Genomic DNA, 8,141 nt, shown 5'->3' with positions numbered 1-8,141 from the left:
AGCTACAGTGTACTTACATATATAATAAATAAATCTAAAATTAAAAAAAAATTAAAATAAATAAATAAATGTTCAGTGATGAATAGAAGTTTAAGCTACTTAAAATATTGAGTATTTTAAATTAGTACCATTGTAAAAATATAAGATTTATGATACTCTATATTGAATAATAAATTTATAATTAATATGAATACTTACATGGGTAACTGAAATTGTAGTGAATACTAATTTTCATAATGTGATTTTTCTATTAAATACTGGTGTGATTACATGTGTGTGTGAGAGAGAGGGAAAGAAACAGAGAAAGAGAGAGAAAGAAGAGACAGAGTGACATTTTTCTTTGTTGGTACAATTTCCTTCACATGTTGTATGTTTAAGAGTGTGCTGTCACAAGGGCATATAGTCAACTTTTTACATTTTCTTCTCTATTTTGCTTTTTTTTCTTTATGTGACAGGGTCTTTTACTAAACCTAAACTTTTCAATTAGCAAAATTGCTTGACCAGCAAGTCCCTGGTATGCCTCTGTCCCAGTATCATCAGCACAGGTGAAATAAACACTCAATGTTAAACTTTAGGTTTCTAATCCTTTGGTGACATAAACTAGTAAAACTACAAGATAGTTTGCATGATGTGTCAATATCATTTCTAATATGCAATGCAAAATCTTAACATTTTTTAGCAGATATTACATATGTTTTATGAAGTTTAAATATATTTTCAAGCATACATTTTATACTTCCATAAAAAGAGAATATCAATTTTACATGAACTACTGGTTCAATTAAATCAGAGTTGTCTCCTTTCATGATATTGAATTGAAAAGTATTTGCTATGAAAATTGTACTCAAATAAGTTTTGATCATAGAGAGCTAAAGTATAAAATCATTTTTCACAAGATTAAAGATATTTTTAAAATAAAGTTGAAATTTCTATGTTTAATCACCTAATAAATATCTACTAATGCCCATAATCTCTTGAGAATGAGCTATTTTTTTCTGAAATTATGTAAATAAAATTGACACATTTCAATTTATCAACAGATATACTCAGCAGCATTAAACTACAGTAAAATGACTGCAAATATGTTTTTATCCAAGAGTATGTTGTTTTATTATCAAATTCATTTAATTGTGGTAGTTAAAGTTATACTCAATGGTTAGTATCATTTTTAGATAGTTGGTAAGGTACAATATAGTATGAAAACATTGAGACTTAGCACCACTTTCATAATCAATATCCTGTAAAACTGCTGCTCAAAATTGAAGTGCTAAGATGAATAGACAAATCAATGGGACTGGAGTCTTAGCTCCGGCTCTGGGAAGGAGATATGATATTCTAAGCTGTCAGGAGGCTATTAATACATGGCTATCTAAACCTGGTTCCGAGATCTTTCAACTTACATATAATCACACTGCACCAAGAAATTCTCTGATAGAAATGAAACACACAGTAGTACACGTAAGAGCAAACAGGACTGCCAATCATGGAAAATGACAAGAAGCTCTCAGGAAAGTATCTGGTCCATAGTCTAAGTAAACAATACAAGCCAGCCCAAAAGCAAATTGAAGTAATCTTTCATTTGTTCCTTGTCTACTTTCCCTTTTGAAAAATGTGCTGTTTCCAAGACTCTACCTAAATTCCATACAATATTCTGTTTTTTTTTTTTTTGACTGATGTTATGAAAAATTACAAAAATAAGGATATTAGAAGTGGGATTTCAGCAACATCTTGTGTTCATATTATTTTATGATTAGATTTTCTTTATGTTAATCATACTAAGGTGGCAACTACCCTACTCTTGGACAAACCTTGAAATATTCTAATTGTTTCCACTTGTAATGTCCTTCTTTGTATTAATTCTTTCATATGTATAGTTTATGCTATATATATATGTATATGTACATATATATCATATATGCTAAATCTATTTAATACATATAAGCATATACTTATGTATTATTTTTGAGTGAGTGACATGTTCTTAATTTTTATGTCCTGTATCTGATCGCAATTGGTGGTTTTCTCTGTTTTGGAGTCATTTATGTTGTATAACATTCCAAGTGTATTCAGTAGTTAGTAACCTCATAAATAGGGTGGCCAATAAATAATATCTCTATATTTTGTTTTCCCTATGATGTCTTCAGATATTTACAGGAAATAAATTCATGGTATTGCCAGAGAAGTAATTTTACCTTTCGTGTGTGTGTGTGTGTGTGTGTGAATGTGAGAAAAAGAAAGGAGCGAAAGGAGAGAGAAAGAGACACAGACAGACAAAAAGACAGACATATACAATGACTTTGATGTTCTTCAGATATATTAATTCCAGAGTCAGGCAGGGTTGGACCTGAGTCCAATGTTTTCAGGTGCAAAGGCACACAAGTATCTCTGAAATTTTTTAACAAATCTTCATTAAAAAGGGACTCATCCCCATAAATAATTTGCATTTCTCCCTTCTTGTGGATAAGGATGCTTAAATTTTCAGTTAGTGCTCCAGCACCATGCTTGCATATTTCCTGTTATGTTCCTTATTGTGACTGTCATTGATTCAGTGCTTAAACTCTAAATTCTCAAATAAATCCTTTCCTATAAGCACCTTGTTAATGGTATCTCCTCTCAGTAATAAAAACTAACTGAGATACTTATTATTCTAGGCAACTGGTCTCCAACTCTGGATGATTGTATTAATGGTACTCCTATGTCAAATATTACATTTTATATTTTGGCTAACAATTTTATTATTTATTCTTTACCAATATTTTTATATTAATACCTTAATGTGCTTTTCAATTATTGGGCAAGAACCTATGGATAAAAATAGGGGTTCAGATGAATCAGTAAAGTACCAATATTATATATATTACCTCTTTGAAGGAAAAAAATGTATAATTAGATTCTTACAAGTCTCCCCAAACAAGTGCAGGCATAAACTATTCACATGCAAGTAGAGCTATCACAGATATAAAACCAGATTAAAGGATTCTCTTTATTATATTAACCAAATCAATATGTTCTCCAGCCTGAGGCTAATGTGTGTTTTCAACTACACATCAGTATAGCCATATATCATATGTCATATGTTACATGTCACAAATTACATATTATATATCATCATGTGTCATATATCATATATGACATTCTGCATATATTATGTATCTAGTATTATGTATCATATATCATATATCATATATCACTCATTCACTACATAAGGTAATATAAAATATATTATTTTAATGTAACATATAATACTATGTAGTATATGTAATATATATCACAGAAGTTTAAACTATAACTCCTGATGGCCTAATAAATACACTGAATTAGATATTTGATGCCATGTTATGTAACTTTGGACCAGCAGATAACTTTGTACAAAGGACAGACTCTGAATGAGTTTTCTTTGTTATACACATGTATATGGTTACCTGGAGAGAATGGGGGATTTTGTTGTTGTAGTAGTTATTGTTTGTTTGTTTTTGGTTTTCCTTTGCTTTGTTTGATATGGCAGCGTTAATTATCCCCATGGTAATATGAAGTATTTCAAAAATAAAATAAATGTTGTTTTCAATAAACATTCATACATGTCCATACGTAGACTTCATCCTTCATTATGTTTGTCTCCTTCTGACACCAGTAATCAAACCAATTCCTGACACTCAGGCCAGGGCTTTGGGAGTGCTAGAAAAGCACTCCACTTTTGAGCTGTATCTGGAACAGTAATATTTATTCCATTTTCAACTCTATACAGTAAAGACAATTAAGTGACATTCTTAGGCTAGCCCATCAAATGTGAACTAAGAGTCTAGAGTTTTTTCCTTGATTAAAATTACTTTTAATTCTTGCAGAGGACTGGGTTGTGATCCAGCACCCCAAGCAGCTTCTCACAAATGCCTCTAACTCTAGCTCCAAGAAATATAATGCCTTTTTCTGGGTTCCATAGGCATCGCCACATACTTCTAATTTAGATACATGTATAATAATATTTGGCTCTGTTTTTTTGCACCTGCTTCCATTTGTTGCCAGAAAGCCTCTCTGATGATGAATGGACAAGGCATATATCTATGAAAATATCAAAATATCATAAGGGATCACGTCTTTGAATTTTATTTTACCAGTTATGTTTTGTTCTTTCCTAAGTCTCTGAGCTAGTTATTAATTATCTAGTTCCGGGCCATCCAGGCAGTTTTACTGTAATAATAACCAAGGTCCTATCAAGAGTGGCTCCTGAAGCTCTCTTTACTGAAATTAAGACATTTTCTAACCTAGTCATTTCGTAATGTACTACAAGAAGTATCAAACTGCAACACAAATAAATTCTAAGTCGGGACAAAATATACAAAATTTTCAAAAAAAATCAGCTGAACATTCCAAAGTCATGTTGGCTTCAATTTAACACTGTCTGCATAATTTTACCTTCCTTTTCCAATATTCATTCCTGAAGAAAAAAACTGGGCTTTATCTAAAGTTCATAGACAGAAACAAGACTTGTATCTCAAATCAGTAAACACCTCAACCTTCAACTGTCTATGTAGTGGAAAATCATTAGGAAATTACATGCTGTTGCTATACCATCTAGGACTGATTATCTAAGACTTGTAAACAGATGTTCAGTGGCAACGACCTTTATAAGAATATTGATCAAATTTCACAGTCCTGTGCTTCTTGTACTGTTAATAATCCTGAGGGAAATAAACCTTCCCCTTACTGGATTTAGTTTAGTGGGGTGATCATTATCCAGATGAACATTGGCAAATACCTTCTATCTAACTCCTTTCTGATGAAGAATTCAAATAATTATTTTTTGAAATTTTTTTATTAGATTATTTCCTTTCTTTACATTTCAAATGTTATCCCCCTTCCTGGTTTCCCTTCAGAAAACCCCCTATCTCATCCCCCCTCACCCTGCTTCTAAAAGAGTGTTCCCCCACCCCCAGTCACCCACCTACCCTCTCCCTCTTTCCCAGCCTGGCATTCCCCTGCATTGGGATATCAAACCTTCCTTCAAAGGACCAAGGGCCTCTCCTCCCTTTGAGGTTCAACAAGGCCATCCTCTGTTGCATATGTGCCTAGAGCAATGGGTCTCTCCATGAGTACTCTTTGGTTGGTGGTTGGGAGCTTGCTTGGGGGTGGGGCTCTGGTTGGTTCATATTTTGTCACTCCTATGGGGCTGCAAACTCCTTCAGCCCCTTCAGTCCTTTCTCTAACTCTTTCATTGGGGACCCTGTGTTCAGTCCAATGGTTGTCTGTGAGTATACACCTTTGTATTTGTCAGACTCTGACAGTCTCTCAGGAGAAAACAATGTCAGGCTCCTACCAGCAAGCACTTCTTGGCATCCACATTTGTTTTTCTGTATATATTACCAAACTCTATTTAAGGCTAGGGATGTACCCAAAGCCTTTCTCCAGGAGAATACTTTTAAATCTGGCTACCCAAGATCACTTAAAAGCAATAATAATTTTATCTTAATTTTTCAGATCAAACAGTTTTGTAGCAAAGTATCTAGTAATTATATATTATCTTTGTTCTTTTCAGAGAAACACTGTAATCAAACATCAAAACTACTTGTTAAAAGTTATTCCAAGAGACTTGTAATAAGTGTAGGGTAACATTACCAATAGTTCTACTTTGAATCCCTTTGACATCCTCTGACCTTATGTCCTTTTAAGTCACATCATGAACTGCCTTCCCTATATTAAGTTCACTACATAAATAACAAATCCCAAACTTTAAACCAATATTCCTCTGAATTAAGTTTTAGAAGATAATTTTAAGACTGCTTGTTGCAAAACAAGAAGGACTGTGTGTGTGTGTGTACATACACACACACTTGACCACATACACAATTTTATTAAAAATAAATGTTTCATACAATATATTCTCATCAGAATTCCCCCTTCCCTACTCCCATCCTGTCCACATCTACTTCCATGCAACTGAAATCCATTTTTCTCTCCCTCCTGAGAAATCAGAAGCAAAAAAAATAAAAAAAAAAACAGAGTTATAAAACCACAAACAAAAATTACAGCAGTACACACACACAAAGACACAGCAAAAACAAATCGGTAAAAAAAAAAAAACAAGCTCTAAATGAGATACCATCATATACAGAACAGAACTGTTTCTTAACCAAGAACATAGCTGCTAATTACCACTTATTGGGGGAGGGAGGGTCTGCGTGGGCAATATTAGTGCTAACAACACCCTTTGGAAAGGCTCTCTTTCCATTCCCAACTTCCCTTACAAGCATCAAGAGAGATTTTCCAGCTAAAACCATCACATGATGAGACTCAGTCACAAAAAGGAGGTACTCAAAATCCAGCATCCCTCCATAGGCTCTTGGAAAACTGTCATTAAGTACATATCCCAGTGGGCAGAAGTATGAAAGTTTTACTTGTGACTTGTTCTTTGTTAATATGCCATGCCTTCTGTCTGTATTCAGTCTTGACCCATCTTTGGTTCTGCCTTCTTATTCCCGGTTTGTACATATAGCAGTCAGACAAATGCAGGCCCGAGGATCAAAAACTATTTCCGGTGCTTCTAGAGTTCAATATCTGGATCTTTGAGGGATGATTTGGATCAAATACAAGAGAATGTTAATAGTAACACAGCTATTTCCAAGTAGTCTTAATTCAACCCCAAATCAGAAGGAATAAGACAGTTGCTTTTAATAAGAGGAGATAGTGTAAAACTACAGAGAAATATTAAGCTTTTTTCTTGGTACTCTTTACAAACACAAAAATAACAACAACCAAAGAAATAAACACATAGAAATTAGATGACTATTTCCAAATATAGAATAAATATTCATAAATGAATCCAAAAGAGGTTACCTATGTTAGACAGTATTTGTGGTGGGAACAACAAGACCATCACTGCTTAACATCAACCAAGTGATGTTAATATATTGACAGATATTCCTTGAATTACAATAAAACATCACTGTTGCCCTTCAGGTTGGCATCAGCACCAGGTCACCTTGGGCGTGGTGTCAGTGGACACCCCCAAGGTCCCAAGAGGACTCTCCACATGATCTTAAGACTAACGGTGAGAGGAACACAACTTCTCTTCCATTCCAATCATGTGGGACCAGCATTAGGGAAGCAGAAAACTCGGCCTGACCAGAGTCACAAGTCCCTTCCCAGTGGTGCCAGCACCGGGTCACCTGGACATGGTGTCAGAGGACATCCCCAAGGTCCCTAGAGGACAACTTCTGAGGCAAACCCCATTTCGGGCTCCAAACATCTGGCCACCCACCCTGCCATAGGACAGGTGTCCTCCCTGCCCAGGAGGGCTTTGCTGGAGCACATGGGGAAGCCATCTTGGTTCCTGGATCCCTCAGAGACTAGTCTGCACAGGTGAAAGAGTGGACTACAGAAGCTAACAGCTTCTGGGACAGGCCCTGTTTCAGGCCTTCATCTTCTGTGAGGAGGCAGGACCAAACACCAGATATCTGTTCACCTTCCCTGCAAGATGAGAGCTTGCATGCAGAGAGTGCTCAGACCACTAAAACTCAGGAGAGAGCTAGTCTCCCAAGTCTGCTGATAGAGGATAACAGAATCACAAGAGGAATAAGCTCTAACCAGAGACAACTACAACAACTAACTCAAGAGATTACCAGATGACGAAAGGCAAATGTAAGAATCTTACTAACAAACCAAGACCACTCGCCATCCTCAGAACGCAGCACTCCCACCTCAGCTAGTCCTGGGCACCCGAACACACCCGAAAACCTAAACCGGGATTTAAAAGCATATCTCATGTTGATGATAGAGGACATCAAGAAGGACTTTAATGACTCACTTAAAGAAATATAGGAGAACACTGCTAAAGAGTTACAAGTCCTTAAAAAAATAAACAGGAAAACACAACCAAACAGGTAAAAGTCCTTAGAAAAATCAGGAAAGCACATCCAAACAGGTGATGGAAATGAACAAAACCATACTAGATCTAAAAAGGGAAGTAGACACAATAAAGAAAAACCAAAATGAGGCAACGCTGAAGATAGAAACCCTAGGAAAGAAATCTGTAACCATAGATGCCAGCATCAGCATCAGAATACAAGAGATGGAAGAGAGAATCTCAGGTGCAGAAGATTCCATAGAGAACATCTACACAACAATCAAAGAAAATACAAAATGCAAAA

The sequence above is a fragment of the Mus caroli genome, chromosome 3 (genome assembly GCF_900094665.2).
Source record: "Mus caroli chromosome 3, CAROLI_EIJ_v1.1, whole genome shotgun sequence".
Taxonomy (NCBI): Eukaryota; Metazoa; Chordata; class Mammalia; order Rodentia; family Muridae; genus Mus; species Mus caroli.
The sequence above is the reverse complement of the archived record's forward strand: the minus strand, read 5'-3'. Positions refer to the sequence as shown.